Below are 27,643 nucleotides of genomic sequence, written 5' to 3' on the forward strand. Positions count from 1 at the left end.
CATAATTACACCCAAATAATTACACTGCATGCAATACAACATACACTCAAATACCACTCAGTGCCACATAATTACATGCCACATAATTACACTGCACTCGATGCAACATACACTCCAAATACCAGTCAGTGACACATAGTTACACACCAAATAATTACACTGCACGCAATACAACATACACTCAAATACCACTCAGTGCCACATAATACCACGCCACATAATTATACTGCACTCAATGCAACATACACTCCAAATACCACTCAGTGCCACATAATTACACACCACATAATTACACTGCACTCAATGCAACATACACTCAAATACCACTCAGTGCCACATAATTGCATGCCACATAATTACACTGCACTCAATGCAAAATACACTCCAAATACCAGTCAGTGCCACATTGTTACACACCACCTAATTACACTGCACTCAATGCAACATAAACTCCAAATACCACTCAGTGCCACATAGTTACACACCACTTAATTACACTGCACTCAATGCAACATACACTCCAAATACCACTCAGGGCCACATAATTACATACCACATAATTAAACTGCACTCAGTGCAACATACACTCCAAACACCACTCAGTGCACACATAATTACATGCCATTTAATTACACTGCACTCAATACAACATACACTCCAAATACCACTCAGTGCCACATAATTACACGCCACATAATTTCACTGTACTGAATGCAACACACACTCCACACACTACCACTCAGTGCCACATAATTATATGCTACATAATTACACTGCACTCAATGCAACATACACTCCATACGATACCACTCAGTGCCACATAATTACACGCCACACAATTACACTCTACTGAATACAACTTACACTCCACACAATAAAACTCAGTGCCACATAATTATATGCTACATAATTACACTGCGCTCAACGCAACATATACTCCAAATACCACTCAGTGCCACATAATTACACGCCACATAATTACACTGAGTTCAATGCAACATACACTCAAATTCCACTCAGTGCCACATAATTACACACCACGTAATTACACTGCCCTCAATGCAACATACACTCAAATTCCACTTAGTGCCACATAATTAAACACCACATAATTACACTGCACTCAATGCAACATACACTCCAAATACCACTCAGTGCCACATAATTACACACCACATAATTACTCCGCCCTCAATGCAACATACACTGCAAATACCACTCAGTGCCACATAGTTATAAAAAACATAATTACACTGCACTCAATACAACATACACTCCAGATTCCAGTCAGTGCAACATAATTACACGCCACATAATTACACTCTACTGAATGGAACAAATACTCCACACAATACCACTCAGTGCCACATAATTATATGCTGCATAATTACACTGCGCTCAACGCAACATACACTCCAAATACCACTCAGTGCCACACAATTTCACGCCACATAATTACACTGCACTCAATGCAACATACACTCCAAATACCACTCAGTGCCACATGATTACACGCCACATAATTACACTGCACTCATTGTATCATACACTCCAAATACCACTCAGTGCCACATAATTACACACCACATACCTAAACAGCACTCAATGCAACATACACTCCCAGTACCACTCAGTGTCACATAATTACACGCCACATAATTACACTTCGCTCAATGCAACATACACTCCAAATACAATTCAGTGCCACATAATTACACACCACATAATTACACACTACTGAATGCAACATACACTCCACACAATACCATTCAGTTCCACATAATTATATGTTACATAATTGCACTGCTCTCAATGCAACAAACACTCCAAACAATACCACTCAGTGCCACACAAATACACGCCACATAATTACACTCTGCTGCATACAACTTACACTCCATATACTACCTTTCAGTGCCACGTAATTATATGCTACATAATTACACTATGCTCAACGCAACATACACTCCAAATACCACTCAGGGCCACATAATTACACGCCACATAATTACACTGCACCCAATACAACATACACTCCAAATACCACTCAGTGCCACATAATTACACGCCACATAATTACACTGCTCTCAATGCAACATACACTCCAAATACCACACAGTGCAACATAATTACACGCGACATTATAACATTGCACCCAATGCAAAATACACTCCAAATAAAACTCAGTGCCACATAATTACATGCCACATAGTAACACTGCACTCAATGCAACATGTACTCCAAATACCACTCAGTGCCACATAATTACACACCACATAATTACACTGCACTCAATGCAACATACACTCCAAATACCACTCAGTGCCAATAGTTATTCGCAACATAATTACACTGCACTCAATGCAACATACACTGCAAATACCACTCACTGCCACATAATTACACGCCACACAATTACACTCTACTGAATACAACATACACTCCACACAATACCATTCAGTGCAAGATAATTATATGCTGCATAATTACACTGCGCTCAACGCAACATACACTCCAAATACCACTCAGTGCCACATAATTTCACGCCACATAATTACGCTGCACTCAAGGCAACATACACTCCAAATACCACTCAGTGCCACATAATTACACGCCATATAATTACACTGCACTCATTGTAACATACACTCCCAATACCACTCAGTGTCACATAATTACACGCCACATAATTACACTTCACTCAATGCAACATACATTCCAAATACCTCTCAGTGCCACATAATTACATGCCGCATAATTACACTGCACTCAATGCAACATACACTCCCAATACCACTCAGTGTCACACAATTACACGCCACATAATTACACTTAACTCAATGCAACATACACTCCAAATACCATTCAGTGCCACATAATTACACACCACATAATTACACACTACTGAATGCAACATACACTCCTCACAATACCACTCAGTTCCACATAATTGTATGTTACATAATTGCACTGGTCTCAATGCAACAAACACTCCAAACAATACCACTCAGTGCCACACAATTACACGCCACATAATTACACTCTGCTGAATACAACATACACTCAAATACCACTCAGTGCCACATAACTGCATGCCACATAATTACACTGCACTCAATGCAAAATACACTCCAAATACCAGTCAGTGCCACATAGTTACACACCACCTAATTACACTGCACTCAATGCAACATAAACTCCAAATACCACTCAGTGCCACATAGTTACACACCACTTAATTACACTGCACTCAATGCAACATACACTCCAAATACCACTCAGGGCCACATAATTACATACCACATAATTAAACTGCACTCAGTGCAACATACACTCCAAACACCACTCAGTGCACACATAATTACATGCCATTTAATTACACTGCACTCAATACAACATACACTCCAAATACCACTCAGTGCCACATAATTACACGCCACATAATTTCACTGTACTGAATGCAACACACACTCCACACACTACCACTCAGTGCCACATAATTATATGCTACATAATTACACTGCACTCAATGCAACATACACTCCATACGATACCACTCAGTGCCACATAATTACACGCCACACAATTACACTCTACTGAATACAACTTACACTCCACACAATAAAACTCAGTGCCACATAATTATATGCTACATAATTACACTGCGCTCAACGCAACATACACTCCAAATACCACTCAGTGCCACATAATTACACACCACATAATTACACTGAGTTCAATGCAACATACACTCAAATTCCACTCAGTGCCACATAATTACACACCACATAATTACACTGCCCTCAATGCAACATACACTCAAATTCCACTTAGTGCCACATAATTAAACACCACATAATTACACTGCACTCAATGCAACATACACTCCAAATACCACTCAGTGCCACATAATTACACACCACATAATTACTCCGCCCTCAATGCAACATACACTGCAAATACCACTCAGTGCCACATAGTTATAAAAAACATAATTACACTGCACTCAATACAACATACACTCCAAATTCCAGTCAGTGCAACATAATTACACGCCACATAATTACACTCTACTGAATGGAACAAATACTCCACACAATACCACTCAGTGCCACATAATTATATGCTGCATAATTACACTGCGCTCAACGCAACATACACTCCAAATACCACTCAGTGCCACACGATTTCACGCCACATAATTACACTGCACTCAATGCAACATACACTCCAAATACCACTCAGTGCCACATGATTACACGCCACATAATTACACTGCACTCATTGTATCATACACTCCAAATACCACTCAGTGCCACATAATTACACACCACATACCTAAACAGCACTCAATGCAACATACACTCCCAATACCACTCAGTGTCACATAATTACACGCCACATAATTACACTTCACTCAATGCAACATACACTCCAAATACAATTCAGTGCCACATAATTACACACCACATAATTACACACTACTGAATGCAACATACACTCCACACAATACCATTCAGTTCCACATAATTATATGTTACATAATTGCACTGCTCTCAATGCAACAAACACTCCAAACAATACCACTCAGTGCCACACAAATACACGCCACATAATTACACTCTGCTGCATACAACTTACACTCCACATACTACCTTTCAGTGCCACGTAATTATATGCTACATAATTACACTATGCTCAACGCAACATACACTCCAAATACCACTCAGGGCCACATAATTACACGCCACATAATTACACTGCACCCAATACAACATACACTCCAAATACCACTCAGTGCCACATAATTACACGCCACATAATTACACTGCTCTCAATGCAACATACACTCCAAATACCAAACAGTGCAACATAATTACACGCGACATTATAACATTGCACCCAATGCAAAATACACTCCAAATAAAACTCAGTGCCACATAATTACATGCCACATAGTAACACTGCACTCAATGCAACATGTACTCCAAATACCACTCAGTGCCACATAATTACACACCACATAATTACACTGCACTCAATGCAACATACACTCCAAATACCACTCAGTGCCAATAGTTATTCGCAACATAATTACACTGCACTCAATGCAACATACACTGCAAATACCACTCAGTGCCACATAATTACACGCCACACAATTACACTCTACTGAATACAACATACACTCCACACAATACCATTCAGTGCAAGATAATTATATGCTGCATAATTACACTGCGCTCAACGCAACATACACTCCAAATACCACTCAGTGCCACATAATTTCACGCCACATAATTACGCTGCACTCAATGCAACATACACTCCAAATACCACTCAGTGCCACATAATTACACGCCACATAATTACACTGCACTCATTGTAACATACACTCCCAATACCACTCAGTGTCACATAATTACACGCCACATAATTACACTTCACTCAATGCAACATGCATTCCAAATACCTCTCAGTGCCACATAATTACATGCCGCATAATTACACTGCACTCAATGCAACATACACTCCCAATACCACTCAGTGTCACATAATTACACGCCACATAATTACACTTAACTCAATGCAACATACACTCCAAATACCATTCAGTGCCACATAATTACACACCACATAATTACACACTACTGAATGCAACATACACTCCTCACAATACCACTCAGTTCCACATAATTGTATGTTACATAATTGCACTGGTCTCAATGCAACAAACACTCCAAACAATACCACTCAGTGCCACACAATTACACGCCACATAATTACACTCTGCTGAATACAACATACACTCCATATACTACCTTTCAGTGCCACATAATTATATGCTACATAATTACACTGTGCTCAACGCAACATACACTCCAAATACCACTCAGTGCCACATAATTACACGCCACATAATTACACTGCACCCAATACAACATACAATCCAAATACCTCTCAGTGCCACATAATTACACGCCACATAATTACACTGCTCTCAATGCAACATACATTCCAAATACCACTCAGTGCAACATAATTACACGCCACATAATAACATTGCACCCAATGCAACATACACTCCAAATACAACTCAGTGCCACATAATTACACGCCACATAATTACACTGCACTCAATGCAACATACACTGCAAATACCACTCAGTGCCACATAATTACACACCACATAATTACACTGCACTCAATGCAACATACACTCCAAATACCACTCAGTGCCAAATAGTTATTTGCAACATATTTACACTGCACTCAATGCAACATACACTGCATATACCACTCAGTGCCACATAATTACACGCCACACAGTTACACTCTACTGAATACATCATACACTCCACACAAAACCATTCAGTGCAAGATAATTATATGCTGCATAATTACACTGCGCTCAATGCAACATACACTGCAAATACCACTCAGTGCCACATAACTTCACGCCACATAATTACGCTTCACTTAAGGCAACATACACTCCAAATACCACTCAATGCCACATAATTACACGCCACATAATTACACTGCACTCATTGTAACATACACTCCAAATACCACTCAGTGCCACATAATTACACACCACATAAATACACAGCACTAAGTGCAACATACACTCCCAATACAACTCAGTGTCACATAATTACACGCCACATAATTACACTTCACTCAATGCAACATACACTCCAAATACCACTCAGTGCCACATAATTACACACCACATAATTACACTCTACTGAATGCAACATACACTCCACACAATACCACTCAGTTCCACATAATTATATGTTACATAATTACACTGCTCTCAATGCAACAAACACTCCAAACAATACCACTCAGTGCCACACAATTACACGCCACATAATTACACTCTGCTGAAAACAACATACACTCCATACACTACCTCCCAGTGCCACATAATTATATGCTACATAATTACACTGTGCTCAACGCAACATACACTCCAAATACCACTCAGTGCCACATAATTACACGAAACATAATTACACTGCACTCAATACAACATACACTCCAAATACCACTCAGTGCCACATAATTACATGCCACATAATTACACTGCACTCAATGCAACATACAATCCAAATACCACACAGTGCAACATAATTATACGCCACATAATAACATTGCACTCAATGCAACATACACTCCAAATACAACTCAGTGCCACATAATTACACGCCACATAATTACACTGCACTCAATGCAACATACACTGCAAATACCACTCAGTGCCACATAATTACACGTACATATTTACACTGCACTCAATGCAACATACACTCCAAATACCACTCAGTGCCAAATAGTTATATGCAACATATTTACACTGCACTCAATGCAACATACACTCCAAATACCACTCAGTGCCACATAATTACATGCCACATAATTACACTGCACTCAATGCAACATACAATCCAAATACCACACAGTGCAACATAATTATACGCCACATAATAACATTGCACTCAATGCAACATACACTCCAAATACAACTCAGTGCCACATAATTACACGCCAAATAATTACACTGCACTCAATGCAACATACACTCCAAATACCACTCAGTGCCACATAATTACACGCCACATAATTACACTGCTCTCAATGCAACATACACTCCAAATACCACACAGTGCAACATAATTACACGCGACATTATAACATTGCACCCAATGCAAAATACACTCCAAATAAAACTCAGTGCCACATAATTACATGCCACATAGTAACACTGCACTCAATGCAACATGTACTCCAAATACCACTCAGTGCCACATAATTACACACCACATAATTACACTGCACTCAATGCAACATACACTCCAAATACCACTCAGTGCCAATAGTTATTCGCAACATAATTACACTGCACTCAATGCAACATACACTGCAAATACCACTCACTGCCACATAATTACACGCCACACAATTACACTCTACTGAATACAACATACACTCCACACAATACCATTCAGTGCAAGATAATTATATGCTGCATAATTACACTGCGCTCAACGCAACATACACTCCAAATACCACTCAGTGCCACATAATTTCACGCCACATAATTACGCTGCACTCAAGGCAACATACACTCCAAATACCACTCAGTGCCACATAATTACACGCCATATAATTACACTGCACTCATTGTAACATACACTCCCAATACCACTCAGTGTCACATAATTACACGCCACATAATTACACTTCACTCAATGCAACATACATTCCAAATACCTCTCAGTGCCACATAATTACATGCCGCATAATTACACTGCACTCAATGCAACATACACTCCCAATACCACTCAGTGTCACACAATTACACGCCACATAATTACACTTAACTCAATGCAACATACACTCCAAATACCATTCAGTGCCACATAATTACACACCACATAATTACACACTACTGAATGCAACATACACTCCTCACAATACCACTCAGTTCCACATAATTGTATGTTACATAATTGCACTGGTCTCAATGCAACAAACACTCCAAACAATACCACTCATTGCCACACAATTACACGCCACATAATTACACTCTGCTGAATACAACATACACTCAAATACCACTCAGTGCCACATAACTGCATGCCACATAATTACACTGCACTCAATGCAAAATACACTCCAAATACCAGTCAGTGCCACATAGTTACACACCACCTAATTACACTGCACTCAATGCAACATAAACTCCATATACCACTCAGTGCCACATAGTTACACACCACTTAATTACACTGCACTCAATGCAACATACACTCCAAATACCACTCAGGGCCACATAATTACATACCACATAATTAAACTGCACTCAGTGCAACATACACTCCAAACACCACTCAGTGCACACATAATTACATGCCATTTAATTACACTGCACTCAATACAACATACACTCCAAATACCACTCAGTGCCACATAATTACACGCCACATAATTTCACTGTACTGAATGCAACACACACTCCACACACTACCACTCAGTGCCACATAATTATATGCTACATAATTACACTGCACTCAATGCAACATACACTCCATACGATACCACTCAGTGCCACATAATTACACGCCACACAATTACACTCTACTGAATACAACTTACACTCCACACAATAAAACTCAGTGCCACATAATTATATGCTACATAATTACACTGCGCTCAACGCAACATACACTCCAAATACCACTCAGTGCCACATAATTACACACCACATAATTACACTGAGTTCAATGCAACATACACTCAAATTCCACTCAGTGCCACATAATTACACACCACATAATTACACTGCCCTCAATGCAACATACACTCAAATTCCACTTAGTGCCACATAATTAAACACCACATAATTACACTGCACTCAATGCAACATACACTCCAAATACCACTCAGTGCCACATAATTACACACCACATAATTACTCCGCCCTCAATGCAACATACACTGCAAATACCACTCAGTGCCACATAGTTATAAAAAACATAATTACACTGCACTCAATACAACATACACTCCAAATTCCAGTCAGTGCAACATAATTACACGCCACATAATTACACTCTACTGAATGGAACAAATACTCCACACAATACCACTCAGTGCCACATAATTATATGCTGCATAATTACACTGCGCTCAACGCAACATACACTCCAAATACCACTCAGTGCCACACGATTTCACGCCACATAATTACACTGCACTCAATGCAACATACACTCCAAATACCACTCAGTGCCACATGATTACACGCCACATAATTACACTGCACTCATTGTATCATACACTCCAAATACCACTCAGTGCCACATAATTACACACCACATACCTAAACAGCACTCAATGCAACATACACTCCCAATACCACTCAGTGTCACATAATTACACGCCACATAATTACACTTCACTCAATGCAACATACACTCCAAATACAATTCAGTGCCACATAATTACACACCACATAATTACACACTACTGAATGCAACATACACTCCACACAATACCATTCAGTTCCACATAATTATATGTTACATAATTGCACTGCTCTCAATGCAACAAACACTCCAAACAATACCACTCAGTGCCACACAAATACACGCCACATAATTACACTCTGCTGCATACAACTTACACTCCACATACTACCTTTCAGTGCCACGTAATTATATGCTACATAATTACACTATGCTCAACGCAACATACACTCCAAATACCACTCAGGGCCACATAATTACACGCCACATAATTACACTGCACCCAATACAACATACACTCCAAATACCACTCAGTGCCACATAATTACACGCCACATAATTACACTGCTCTCAATGCAACATACACTCCAAATACCAAACAGTGCAACATAATTACACGCGACATTATAACATTGCACCCAATGCAAAATACACTCCAAATAAAACTCAGTGCCACATAATTACATGCCACATAGTAACACTGCACTCAATGCAACATGTACTCCAAATACCACTCAGTGCCACATAATTACACACCACATAATTACACTGCACTCAATGCAACATACACTCCAAATACCACTCAGTGCCAATAGTTATTCGCAACATAATTACACTGCACTCAATGCAACATACACTGCAAATACCACTCAGTGCCACATAATTACACGCCACACAATTACACTCTACTGAATACAACATACACTCCACACAATACCATTCAGTGCAAGATAATTATATGCTGCATAATTACACTGCGCTCAACGCAACATACACTCCAAATACCACTCAGTGCCACATAATTTCACGCCACATAATTACGCTGCACTCAATGCAACATACACTCCAAATACCACTCAGTGCCACATAATTACACGCCACATAATTACACTGCACTCATTGTAACATACACTCCCAATACCACTCAGTGTCACATAATTACACGCCACATAATTACACTTCACTCAATGCAACATGCATTCCAAATACCTCTCAGTGCCACATAATTACATGCCGCATAATTACACTGCACTCAATGCAACATACACTCCCAATACCACTCAGTGTCACATAATTACACGCCACATAATTACACTTAACTCAATGCAACATACACTCCAAATACCATTCAGTGCCACATAATTACACACCACATAATTACACACTACTGAATGCAACATACACTCCTCACAATACCACTCAGTTCCACATAATTGTATGTTACATAATTGCACTGGTCTCAATGCAACAAACACTCCAAACAATACCACTCAGTGCCACACAATTACACGCCACATAATTACACTCTGCTGAATACAACATACACTCCATATACTACCTTTCAGTGCCACATAATTATATGCTACATAATTACACTGTGCTCAATGCAACATACACTCCAAATACCACTCAGTGCCACATAATTACACGCCACATAATTACACTGCACCCAATACAACATACAATCCAAATACCTCTCAGTGCCACATAATTACACGCCACATAATTACACTGCTCTCAATGCAACATACATTCCAAATACCACTCAGTGCAACATAATTACACGCCACATAATAACATTGCACCCAATGCAACATACACTCCAAATACAACTCAGTGCCACATAATTACACGCCACATAATTACACTGCACTCAATGCAACATACACTGCAAATACCACTCAGTGCCACATAATTACACACCACATAATTACACTGCACTCAATGCAACATACACTCCAAATACCACTCAGTGCCAAATAGTTATTTGCAACATATTTACACTGCACTCAATGCAACATACACTGCATATACCACTCAGTGCCACATAATTACACGCCACACAGTTACACTCTACTGAATACATCATACACTCCACACAATACCATTCAGTGCAAGATAATTATATGCTGCATAATTACACTGCGCTCAATGCAACATACACTGCAAATACCACTCAGTGCCACATAACTTCACGCCACATAATTACGCTTCACTTAAGGCAACATACACTCCAAATACCACTCAATGCCACATAATTACACGCCACATAATTACACTGCACTCATTGTAACATACACTCCAAATACCACTCAGTGCCACATAATTACACACCACATAAATACACAGCACTAAGTGCAACATACACTCCCAATACAACTCAGTGTCACATAATTACACGCCACATAATTACACTTCACTCAATGCAACATACACTCCAAATACCACTCAGTGCCACATAATTACACACCACATAATTACACTCTACTGAATGCAACATACACTCCACACAATACCACTCAGTTCCACATAATTATATGTTACATAATTACACTGCTCTCAATGCAACAAACACTCCAAACAATACCACTCAGTGCCACACAATTACACGCCACATAATTACACTCTGCTGAAAACAACATACACTCCATACACTACCTCCCAGTGCCACATAATTATATGCTACATAATTACACTGTGCTCAACGCAACATACACTCCAAATACCACTCAGTGCCACATAATTACACGAAACATAATTACACTGCACTCAATACAACATACACTCCAAATACCACTCAGTGCCACATAATTACATGCCACATAATTACACTGCACTCAATGCAACATACAATCCAAATACCACACAGTGCAACATAATTATACGCCACATAATAACATTGCACTCAATGCAACATACACTCCAAATACAACTCAGTGCCACATAATTACACGCCACATAATTACACTGCACTCAATGCAACATACACTGCAAATACCACTCAGTGCCACATAATTACACGTACATATTTACACTGCACTCAATGCAACATACACTCCAAATACCACTCAGTGCCAAATAGTTATATGCAACATATTTACACTGCACTCAATGCAACATACACTCCAAATACCACTCAGTGCCACATAATTACATGCCACATAATTACACTGCACTCAATGCAACATACAATCCAAATACCACACAGTGCAACATAATTATACGCCACATAATAACATTGCACTCAATGCAACATACACTCCAAATACAACTCAGTGCCACATAATTACACGCCACATAATTACACTGCACTCAATGCAACATACACTCCAAATACCACTCAGTGCCACATAATTACACGCCACATAATTACACTGCTCTCAATGCAACATACACTCCAAATACCACACAGTGCAACATAATTACACGCGACATTATAACATTGCACCCAATGCAAAATACACTCCAAATAAAACTCAGTGCCACATAATTACATGCCACATAGTAACACTGCACTCAATGCAACATGTACTCCAAATACCACTCAGTGCCACATAATTACACACCACATAATTACACTGCACTCAATGCAACATACACTCCAAATACCACTCAGTGCCAATAGTTATTCGCAACATAATTACACTGCACTCAATGCAACATACACTGCAAATACCACTCACTGCCACATAATTACACGCCACACAATTACACTCTACTGAATACAACATACACTCCACACAATACCATTCAGTGCAAGATAATTATATGCTGCATAATTACACTGCGCTCAACGCAACATACACTCCAAATACCACTCAGTGCCACATAATTTCACGCCACATAATTACGCTGCACTCAAGGCAACATACACTCCAAATACCACTCAGTGCCACATAATTACACGCCATATAATTACACTGCACTCATTGTAACATACACTCCCAATACCACTCAGTGTCACATAATTACACGCCACATAATTACACTTCACTCAATGCAACATACATTCCAAATACCTCTCAGTGCCACATAATTACATGCCGCATAATTACACTGCACTCAATGCAACATACACTCCCAATACCACTCAGTGTCACACAATTACACGCCACATAATTACACTTAACTCAATGCAACATACACTCCAAATACCATTCAGTGCCACATAATTACACACCACATAATTACACACTACTGAATGCAACATACACTCCTCACAATACCACTCAGTTCCACATAATTGTATGTTACATAATTGCACTGGTCTCAATGCAACAAACACTCCAAACAATACCACTCAGTGCCACACAATTACACGCCACATAATTACACTCTGCTGAATACAACATACACTCAAATACCACTCAGTGCCACATAACTGCATGCCACATAATTACACTGCACTCAATGCAAAATACACTCCAAATACCAGTCAGTGCCACATAGTTACACACCACCTAATTACACTGCACTCAATGCAACATAAACTCCATATACCACTCAGTGCCACATAGTTACACACCACTTAATTACACTGCACTCAATGCAACATACACTCCAAATACCACTCAGGGCCACATAATTACATACCACATAATTAAACTGCACTCAGTGCAACATACACTCCAAACACCACTCAGTGCACACATAATTACATGCCATTTAATTACACTGCACTCAATACAACATACACTCCAAATACCACTCAGTGCCACATAATTACACGCCACATAATTTCACTGTACTGAATGCAACACACACTCCACACACTACCACTCAGTGCCACATAATTATATGCTACATAATTACACTGCACTCAATGCAACATACACTCCATACGATACCACTCAGTGCCACATAATTACACGCCACACAATTACACTCTACTGAATACAACTTACACTCCACACAATAAAACTCAGTGCCACATAATTATATGCTACATAATTACACTGCGCTCAACGCAACATACACTCCAAATACCACTCAGTGCCACATAATTACACACCACATAATTACACTGAGTTCAATGCAACATACACTCAAATTCCACTCAGTGCCACATAATTACACACCACATAATTACACTGCCCTCAATGCAACATACACTCAAATTCCACTTAGTGCCACATAATTAAACACCACATAATTACACTGCACTCAATGCAACATACACTCCAAATACCACTCAGTGCCACATAATTACACACCACATAATTACTCCGCCCTCAATGCAACATACACTGCAAATACCACTCAGTGCCACATAGTTATAAAAAACATAATTACACTGCACTCAATACAACATACACTCCAAATTCCAGTCAGTGCAACATAATTACACGCCACATAATTACACTCTACTGAATGGAACAAATACTCCACACAATACCACTCAGTGCCACATAATTATATGCTGCATAATTACACTGCGCTCAACGCAACATACACTCCAAATACCACTCAGTGCCACACAATTTCACGCCACATAATTACACTGCACTCAATGCAACATACACTCCAAATACCACTCAGTGCCACATGATTACACGCCACATAATTACACTGCACTCATTGTATCATACACTCCAAATACCACTCAGTGCCACATAATTACACACCACATACCTAAACAGCACTCAATGCAACATACACTCCCAATACCACTCAGTGTCACATAATTACACGCCACATAATTACACTTCACTCAATGCAACATACACTCCAAATACAATTCAGTGCCACATAATTACACACCACATAATTACACACTACTGAATGCAACATACACTCCACACAATACCATTCAGTTCCACATAATTATATGTTACATAATTGCACTGCTCTCAATGCAACAAACACTCCAAACAATACCACTCAGTGCCACACAAATACACGCCACATAATTACACTCTGCTGCATACAACTTACACTCCACATACTACCTTTCAGTGCCACGTAATTATATGCTACATAATTACACTATGCTCAACGCAACATACACTCCAAATACCACTCAGGGCCACATAATTACACGCCACATAATTACACTGCACCCAATACAACATACACTCCAAATACCACTCAGTGCCACATAATTACACGCCACATAATTACACTGCTCTCAATGCAACATACACTCCAAATACCAAACAGTGCAACATAATTACACGCGACATTATAACATTGCACCCAATGCAAAATACACTCCAAATAAAACTCAGTGCCACATAATTACATGCCACATAGTAACACTGCACTCAATGCAACATGTACTCCAAATACCACTCAGTGCCACATAATTACACACCACATAATTACACTGCACTCAATGCAACATACACTCCAAATACCACTCAGTGCCAATAGTTATTCGCAACATAATTACACTGCACTCAATGCAACATACACTGCAAATACCACTCAGTGCCACATAATTACACGCCACACAATTACACTCTACTGAATACAACATACACTCCACACAATACCATTCAGTGCAAGATAATTATATGCTGCATAATTACACTGCGCTCAACGCAACATACACTCCAAATACCACTCAGTGCCACATAATTTCACGCCACATAATTACGCTGCACTCAATGCAACATACACTCCAAATACCACTCAGTGCCACATAATTACACGCCACATAATTACACTGCACTCATTGTAACATACACTCCCAATACCACTCAGTGTCACATAATTACACGCCACATAATTACACTTCACTCAATGCAACATGCATTCCAAATACCTCTCAGTGCCACATAATTACATGCCGCATAATTACACTGCACTCAATGCAACATACACTCCCAATACCACTCAGTGTCACATAATTACACGCCACATAATTACACTTAACTCAATGCAACATACACTCCAAATACCATTCAGTGCCACATAATTACACACCACATAATTACACACTACTGGATGCAACATACACTCCTCACAATACCACTCAGTTCCACATAATTGTATGTTACATAATTGCACTGGTCTCAATGCAACAAACACTCCAAACAATACCACTCAGTGCCACACAATTACACGCCACATAATTACACTCTGCTGAATACAACATACACTCCATATACTACCTTTCAGTGCCACATAATTATATGCTACATAATTACACTGTGCTCAACGCAACATACACTCCAAATACCACTCAGTGCCACATAATTACACGCCACATAATTACACTGCACCCAATACAACATACAATCCAAATACCTCTCAGTGCCACCTAATTACACGCCACATAATTACACTGCTCTCAATGCAACATACATTCCAAATACCACTCAGTGCAACATAATTACACGCCACATAATAACATTGCACCCAATGCAACATACACTCCAAATACAACTCAGTGCCACATAATTACACGCCACATAATTACACTGCACTCAATGCAACATACACTGCAAATACCACTCAGTGCCACATAATTACACACCACATAATTACACTGCACTCAATGCAACATACACTCCAAATACCACTCAGTGCCAAATAGTTATTTGCAACATATTTACACTGCACTCAATGCAACATACACTGCATATACCACTCAGTGCCACATAATTACACGCCACACAGTTACACTCTACTGAATACATCATACACTCCACACAATACCATTCAGTGCAAGATAATTATATGCTGCATAATTACACTGCGCTCAATGCAACATACACTGCAAATACCACTCAGTGCCACATAACTTCACGCCACATAATTACGCTTCACTTAAGGCAACATACACTCCAAATACCACTCAATGCCACATAATTACACGCCACATAATTACACTGCACTCATTGTAACATACACTCCAAATACCACTCAGTGCCACATAATTACACACCACATAAATACACAGCACTAAGTGCAACATACACTCCCAATACAACTCAGTGTCACATAATTACACGCCACATAATTACACTTCACTCAATGCAACATACACTCCAAATACCACTCAGTGCCACATAATTACACACCACATAATTACACTCTACTGAATGCAACATACACTCCACACAATACCACTCAGTTCCACATAATTATATGTTACATAATTACACTGCTCTCAATGCAACAAACACTCCAAACAATACCACTCAGTGCCACACAATTACACGCCACATAATTACACTCTGCTGAAAACAACATACACTCCATACACTACCTCCCAGTGCCACATAATTATATGCTACATAATTACACTGTGCTCAACGCAACATACACTCCAAATACCACTCAGTGCCACATAATTACACGAAACATAATTACACTGCACTCAATACAACATACACTCCAAATACCACTCAGTGCCACATAATTACATGCCACATAATTACACTGCACTCAATGCAACATACAATCCAAATACCACACAGTGCAACATAATTATACGCCACATAATAACATTGCACTCAATGCAACATACACTCCAAATACAACTCAGTGCCACATAATTACACGCCACATAATTACACTGCACTCAATGCAACATACACTGCAAATACCACTCAGTGCCACATAATTACACGTACATATTTACACTGCACTCAATGCAACATACACTTCAAATACCACTCAGTGCCAAATAGTTATATGCAACATATTTACACTGCACTCAATGCAACATACACTCCAAATACCACTCAGTGCCACATAATTACAAGCCACATAATTACACTCTACTGAATACAACATACACTCCACACAATACCACTCAGTTCCACATAATTATATGTTACATAATTACACTGCTCTCAATGCAACAAACACTCCAAACAATACCACTCAGTGCCACAAAATTACACACCACATAATTACACTCAGCTGAATACAACATACACTCCATACACAACCTCTCAGTGCGACATAATTATATGCTACATAATTACACTGTGCTCAACGCAACATACACTCCAAATACCACTCAGTGCCACATAATTACACGCCACATAATTACACTGCACTCAATACAACATACACTCCAAATACCACTCAGTGCCACATAATTACACGCCACATAATTACACTGCTCTCAATGCAACATACACTCCAAATACCACACAGTGCCACATAATTACAAGCCACAAAATTACACTCTACTGAATACAACATATACTCCACACAATACCACTCAGTTCCACATAATTATATGTTACATAATTACACTGCTCTCAATGCAACAAACACTCCAAACAATACCACTCAGTGCCACACAATTACATGCCACATAATTACACTCTGCTGAAAACAACATACACTCCATACACTACCTCTCAGTGCCACATAATTATATGCTACATAATTACACTGTGCTCAACGCAACATACACTCCAAATACCACTCAGTGCCACATAATTACACGCCACATATTTACACTGCACTGAATACAACATACACTCCAAATACCACTCAGTGCCACATAATTACACGCCACATAATTACACTGCAATCAATGCAACATACACTCCAAATACCACTCAGTGCTACATAATACCACGCCACATAATTACACTGCACTCAATGCAATATACACTCCAAATACCACTCAGTGCCACATAATTACACACCACATAATTACACCGCACTCAATGCAACATACACTCAAATACCACTCAGTGCCACATAATTACATGCCACATAATTACACTGCACTCAATGCAACATACACTCCAAATACCAGTCAGTGCCACATAGTTACACGCCACATAATTACACTGCACTCAATGCAACATAAACTCCAAATACGCTCAGTGCCACATAGTTACACGCCACATAATTACTCTGCACTCAGTGCAACATACACTCCAAATACCACTCAGTGCCACGTAGTTACACACCACATAATTACACTCTACTGAATGCATCACACACTCAAAACAATACCACTCAGTACCACATAATTACACGCCACACAATTACACTCTACTGAATACAACATACACTCCACACAATACCACTCAGTGCCACATAATTATATGCTACATAATTACACTGCGCTCAACGCAACATACACTCCAAATACCACTCAGTGCCACATAATTATACGGCACATAATTACTCTGCACTCAATGCAACATACACTCCAAATACGACTTATTGCAAAATAATTACACGCCACATAATTACACTGCACTCAATGCAACATACACTCCAAATACCACTCAGTGCCACATAATTAAACACCACATAATTACACTGAACTCAATGCAACATACACTCCAAATACCACCCAGTGCCACATAGTTACACGCCACATAATTACACTGCACTCAATGTAACATACACCCCAAATACCACTCAGTGCCACATAGTTACATGCCACATAATTACACTGCACTCAATGCAGCATACACTCCAAACACCACTCAGTGCACACATAATTACATGGCATTTAATTACACTGCACTCAATACAACATACACTCCACACAATACCACTCAGTGCCACATAATTATATGCTACATAATTACACTGCGCTCAACGCAACATACACTCCAAATACCACTCAGTGCCACATAATTACACGCCACATAATCACACTGCGCTCAATGCAACATACACTCAAATTCCACTCAGTGCCCCATAATTACACACCACATAAATACAATACGCTCAATGCAACATACACTCAAATTCCACTCAGTGCCACATAATTACACACCACATATTTACACTGCACTCAATGCAACATACACTCCAAATACCACTCAGTGCCGCATAATTACACACCACATAATTACACCGCACTCAATGCAACATACACTCCAAATACCACTCAGCGCCACATAGTTATTAAAAACATAATTACACTGCACTCAATGCAACATACACTCCAAATACCACTCAGTGCAACATAATTACACACCACATAATTACACTCTACTGAATGGACAAACACTGCACACAATACCACGCAGTGCCACATAATTATATGCTACATATTTACGCTGTACTCAATGCAAAATACACTCCAGACAATGCCACTCAGTGCCACATAACTACATGCCACGGAAATACACTCTACAGAATACAACATACACTCCACACAATACCACTCAGTGCCACATAATTACATGCCACATAAGTACACTGCACTCATTGTAACATACACTCCAAATACCACTCAGTGCCACATAATTACACGCCACATAATTACACAGCACTCAATGCAACATACACTCAAAATACCACTCAGTGTCACATAATTACACGCCACATAATTACACTGCACTCAATGCAACATACACTCCAAATACCACTCAGTGCCACATTATTACATGCCTCATAATTACACTGCACTCAATGCAACATACACTCCAAATACCACTCAGTGCCACATAGGTATATGGAACATAATTACACTGCACTCAATGCAACATACACTCCAAATACCACTCAGTGCCACATAGTTATTTGCTACTTAATTACACTGCACTGAATGCAACATAGAATCCAAACAATACCACTCAGTGCCACATAATTACACGCCACTCAATTAAAATCTACTGAATATAATATACACATCTCTAAATACTACTCAGTCCCATATAATTACACGCAACATAATTACACCCCACTCAATGCAACATAAATAAACTCCACATAATACCACACAGTGCTCCATAATTATATGCTACATAATTACACTGCACTCAATGCAACATACACTCCAAATAATGCCACTCAGTGCCACATAATTACACGCCACACAATTACACTCTCCTGAATACATCATAACCTCCCCATAATACAACTCAGTGCCACATAATTATATGCTACATAGTTACACTGCACTCAATGCAACATACACTCCAAATACCACTCATTGCCAGATAATTACACACCACATAATTACACTCTACTGAATGCAACACACACTCCACACATTACCACTCAGTGCCACATAATTATGTACTACATAATTACACTGCACTCAATGCAACATACACTCCAAACAATACAACTCGGTGCCATATAATTAAATGCCACATAATTACACTGCACTCAATGCAACACACACTCCAAATACCACTCAGTGCCACATAATTTCACGCCACATAATTACACTGCACTCAATGCAACATACACTCCAAATACCACTCAGTGCCACATAATTACACGCCACATAATTACACTGCACTCATTGTAACATACACTCCAAATACCTCTCAGGGCCACATCATTATATGTTACATAATTACACTGCTCTCAATGCAACAAACACTCCAAACAATACCACTCAGTGCCACACAATTACATGCTACATAATTACACTCTGCTGAATACAACATACACTCCATACACTACCTCTCAGTGCCACATAATTATATGCTACATAATTACACTGTTCTCAACGCAACATACACTCCAAATACCACTCAGTACCACATAATTACACGCCACATATTTACACTGCACTGAATACAACATACACTCCAAATACCACTCAGTGCCACATAATTACACGACACATAATTACACTGCACTCAATGCACCAATACACTCCAAATACCACTCAGTGCTACATAATACCACGCCACATAATTACACTGCACTCAATGCAATATACACTCCAAATACCACTCACTGCCACATAATTACACACCACATAAGTACACCGCACTCAATGCAACATACACTCAAATACCACTCAGTGCCACATGATTACATGCCACATAATTACACTGCACTCAATGCAACATACACTCAAATTCCACTCAGTGCCACATAATTACACACCACATATTTACACTGCACTCAATGCAACATACACTCCAAATACCACTCAGTGCCGCATAATTACACGCCACATAATTACACCGCACTCAATGCAACATACACTCCAAATACCACTCAGCGCCACATAGTTATTAAAAACATAATTACACTGCACTCAATGCAACATACACTCCAAATACCACTCAGTGCAACATAATTACACACCACATAATTACACTCTACTGAATGGAACAAACACTGCACACAATACCACGCAGTGCCACATAATTATATGCTACATATTTACACTGTACTCAATGCAAAATACACTCCAGACAATGCCACTCAGTGCCACATAACTACATGCCACGGAAATACACTCTACTGAATACAACATACACTCCACACAATACCACTCAGTGCCACATAATTACATGCCACATAAGTACACTGCACTCATTGTAACATACACTCCAAATACCACTCAGTGCCACATAATTACATGCCACATAATTACACAGCACTCAATGCAACATACACTCAAAATACCACTCAGTGTCACATAATTACACGCCACATAATTACACTGTGCTCAATGCAACATACACTCCAAATACCACTCAGTGCCACATTATTAAATGCCTCATAATTACACTGCACTCAATGCAACATACACTCCAAATACCACTCAGTGCGACATAGTAATTTGCTACTTAATTACACTGCACTCAATGCAACATAGAATCCAAACAATACCACTCAGTGCCACATAATTACACGCCACTCAATTAAAATCTACTGAATATAATATACACATCTCTTAATACCACTCAGTCCCATATAATTACACGCAACATAATTACACTCCACTCAATGCAACATAAATACACTCCACATAATACCACACAGTGCTCCATAATTATATGCTACATAATTACTCTGCACTCAATGCAACATACACTCCAAATAATACCACTCAGTGCCACATAATTACACGCAACACAATTACACTCTCCTGAATACAACATAACCTCCCCATAATACCACTCAGTGCCACATAATTATATGCTACATAGTTACACTGCACTCAATGCAACATACACTCCAAATACCACTCATTGCCAGATAATTACACACCACATAATTACACTCTACTGAATGCAACACACACTCCACACATTACCACTCAGTGCCACATAATTATATACTACATAATTACACTGCACTCAATGCAACATACACTCCAAACAATACAACTAGGTGCCATATAATTAAATGCCACATAATTACACTGCACTCAATGCAACACACACTCCAAATACCACTCAGTGCCACATAATTTCACGCCACATAATTACACTGCACTCAATGCAACATACACTCCAAATACCACTCAGTGCCACATAATTACATGCCACATAATTACACTGCACTCATTCTAACATACACTCCAAATACCTCTCAGGGCCACATCATTATATGTTACATAATTACACTGCTCTCAATGCAACAAACACTCCAAACAATACCACTCAGTGCCACACAATTACATGCCACATAATTACACTCTGCTGAATACAACATACACTCCATACACTACCTCTCAGTGCCACATAATTATATGCTACATAATTACACTGTGCTCAACGCAACATACACTCCAAATACCACTCAGTACCACATAATTACATGCCACATATTTACACTGCACTGAATACAACATACACTCCAAATACCACTCAGTGCCACATAATTACACGCCACATAATTACACTGCACTCAATGCAACATACACTCCAAATACCACTCAGTGCTACATAATACCACGCCACATAATTACACTGCACTCAATGCAATATACACTCCAAATACCACTCAGTGCCACATAATTACACACCACATAATTACACCGCACTCAATGCAACATACACTCAAATACCACTCAGTGCCACATGATTACATGCCACATAATTACACTGCACTCAATGCAACATACACTCCAAATACCAGTCAGTGCCACATAGTTACACGCCACATAATTACACTGCACTAAATGCAACATAAACTCCAAATACGCTCAGTGCCACATAGTTAAACGCCACATAATTACTCTGCACTCAATGCAACATACACTCCAAATACCACTCAGTGCCATATAGTTTTATGCCACTTAATTACACTGCACTCAATTCAACATATACTCCAAATACCACTCAGTGCCACATAATTACATGCCACATAATTACACTGCACTCAATGCAACATACACTCCAAATACCAGTCAGTGCCACATAGTTACACGCCACATAATTACACTGCACTCAATGCAACATAAACTCCAAATACGCTCAGTGCCACATAGTTACACGCCACATAATTACTCTGCACTCAATGCAACATACACTCCAAATACCACTCAGTTGCACATAGTTTTATGCCACTTAATTACACTGCACTCAATTCAACATATACTCCAAATACCACTCAGTGCCACATAATTACATGCCACATAATTAAACTGCACTCAATGCAACATACACTCCAAATACCACTCAGTGCCACGTAGTTACACACCACATAATTACACTCTACTGAATGCATCACACACTCAAAACAATACCGCTCAGTGCCACATAATTATATGCTACATAATTACACTGCACTCTTTGCAACATACACTCCAAACAATACCTCTCAGTACCACATAATTACACGCCACACAATTACACTCTACTGAATACAACATACACTCCACACAATACCACTCAGTGCCACATAATTATATGCTACATAATTACACTGCGCTCAACGCAACATACACCCCAAATACCACTCAGTGCCACATAATTATACGCCACATAATTACATTGCACTCAATGCAACATACCCTCCACATACCACTTAGTGCCACATAATTACACGGCACATAATTACTCTGCACTCAATGCAACATACACTCCAAATACGACTTATTGCAAAATAATTACATGCCACATAATTACACTGCACTCAATGCAACATACACTCCAAATACCACTCAGTGCCACATAATTAAATGCCACATAATTACACTGAACTCAATGCAACATACACTCCAAATACCACCCAGTGCCACATAGTTACACGCCACATAATTACACTGCACTCAATGTAACATACACCCCAAATACCACTCAGTGCCACATGTAAATGTAAATGTAAATGTAAATGTGCTGGACTTGTAAAGCGCACGGCTGCCCGTAAGCGTCCCGGCGCTTGCTTAGGGAACCCGTCCTGGTATTCCCCTGTGAGAAGCCCCGGCAGGGTGTCCACAAGGTGAAAGCCAGGCATCCCGCCGCGAGGGGCCGTAGTGGAGATTAAGCAAGCTATTGCCCAGAGTCGCAGAGTGTGACCCCGTGAGTTGAGTAGGCACCAGAGCGAGAATTGTCGAGTCCGTGGAATTTTGAGCCCGAGACCCGCCGAGGTGGGGAATCGAACCCTGGTCCACGGTCGATCTCAGCTTCCGGGTCCGCCGCCTCTAACCACTGAGCCACGCTTCTCCACCACATAGTTTCATGCCACATAATTACACTGCACTCAATGCAACATACACTCCAAACACCACTCAGTGCACACATAATTACATGGCATTTAATTACACTGCACTCAATACAACATACACTCAAATTCCACTCAGTGCCCCATAATTACACACCACATAAATACAATACGCTCAATGCAACATACACTCAAATTCCACTCAGTGCCACATAATTACACGCCACATAATTACACTGCGCTCAATGCAACATACACTCAAATTCCACTCAGCGCCACATAGTTATTAAAAACATAATTACACTGCACTCAATGCAACATACACTCCAAATACCACTCAGTGCAACATAATTACACACCACATAATTACACTCTACTGAATGGAACAAACACTGCACACAATACCACCCAGTGCCACATAATTATATGCTACATATTTACACTGTACTCAATGCAAAATACACTCCAGACAATGCCACTCAGTGCCACATAACTACATGCCACGGAAATACACTCTACTGAATACAACATACACTCCACACAATACCACTCAGTGCCACATAATTACATGCCACATAAGTACACTGCACTCATTGTAACATACACTCCAAATACCACCCAGTGCCACATAATTACACGCCACATAATTACACAGCACTCAATGCAACATACACTCAAAATACCACTCAGTGTCACATAATTACACGCCACATAATTACACTGCACTCAATGCAACATACACTCCAAATACCACTCAGTGCCACATTATTACATGCCTCATAATTACACTGCACTCAATGCAACATACACTCCAAATACCACTCAGTGCCACATAGTTATATGGAACATAATTACACAGCACTCAATGCAACATACACTCCAAATACCACTCAGTGCCACATAGTTACACACCACTTAATTACATTGCACTCAATGCAACATCGAATCCAAACAATACCACTCAGTGCCACATAATTACACGCCACCCAATTAAACTCTACTGAATACAATATACACGTCTCTTAATACCACTCAGTGCCACATAATTACACGCAATATAATTACACTCCACTCAATGCAACATAAATACACTCCACATAATACCACACAGTGCTACATAATTATATGCTACATAATTACACTGCACTCAATGCAACATACACTCCAAATAATACCACTCAGTGCCACATAATTACACGCAACACAATTACACTCTCCTGAATACAACATAACCTCCCCATAATACCACTCAGTGCCACATAATTATATGCTACATAGTTACACTGCGCTCAATGCAACATACACTCCAAATACCACTCATTGCCAGATAATTACACACCACATAATTACACTCTACTGAATGCAACACACACTCCACACATAATTATATACTACATAATTACACTGCACTCAATACAACATGCACTCCAAACAATACCACTCGGTGCCATATAATTAAATGCCACATAATTACACTGCACTCAATGCAACACACACTCCAAATACAACTCAGTGCC

This window comes from Lissotriton helveticus, chromosome 10 (assembly GCF_964261635.1).
Source record: "Lissotriton helveticus chromosome 10, aLisHel1.1, whole genome shotgun sequence".
Lineage (NCBI taxonomy): Eukaryota > Metazoa > Chordata > Amphibia > Caudata > Salamandridae > Lissotriton > Lissotriton helveticus.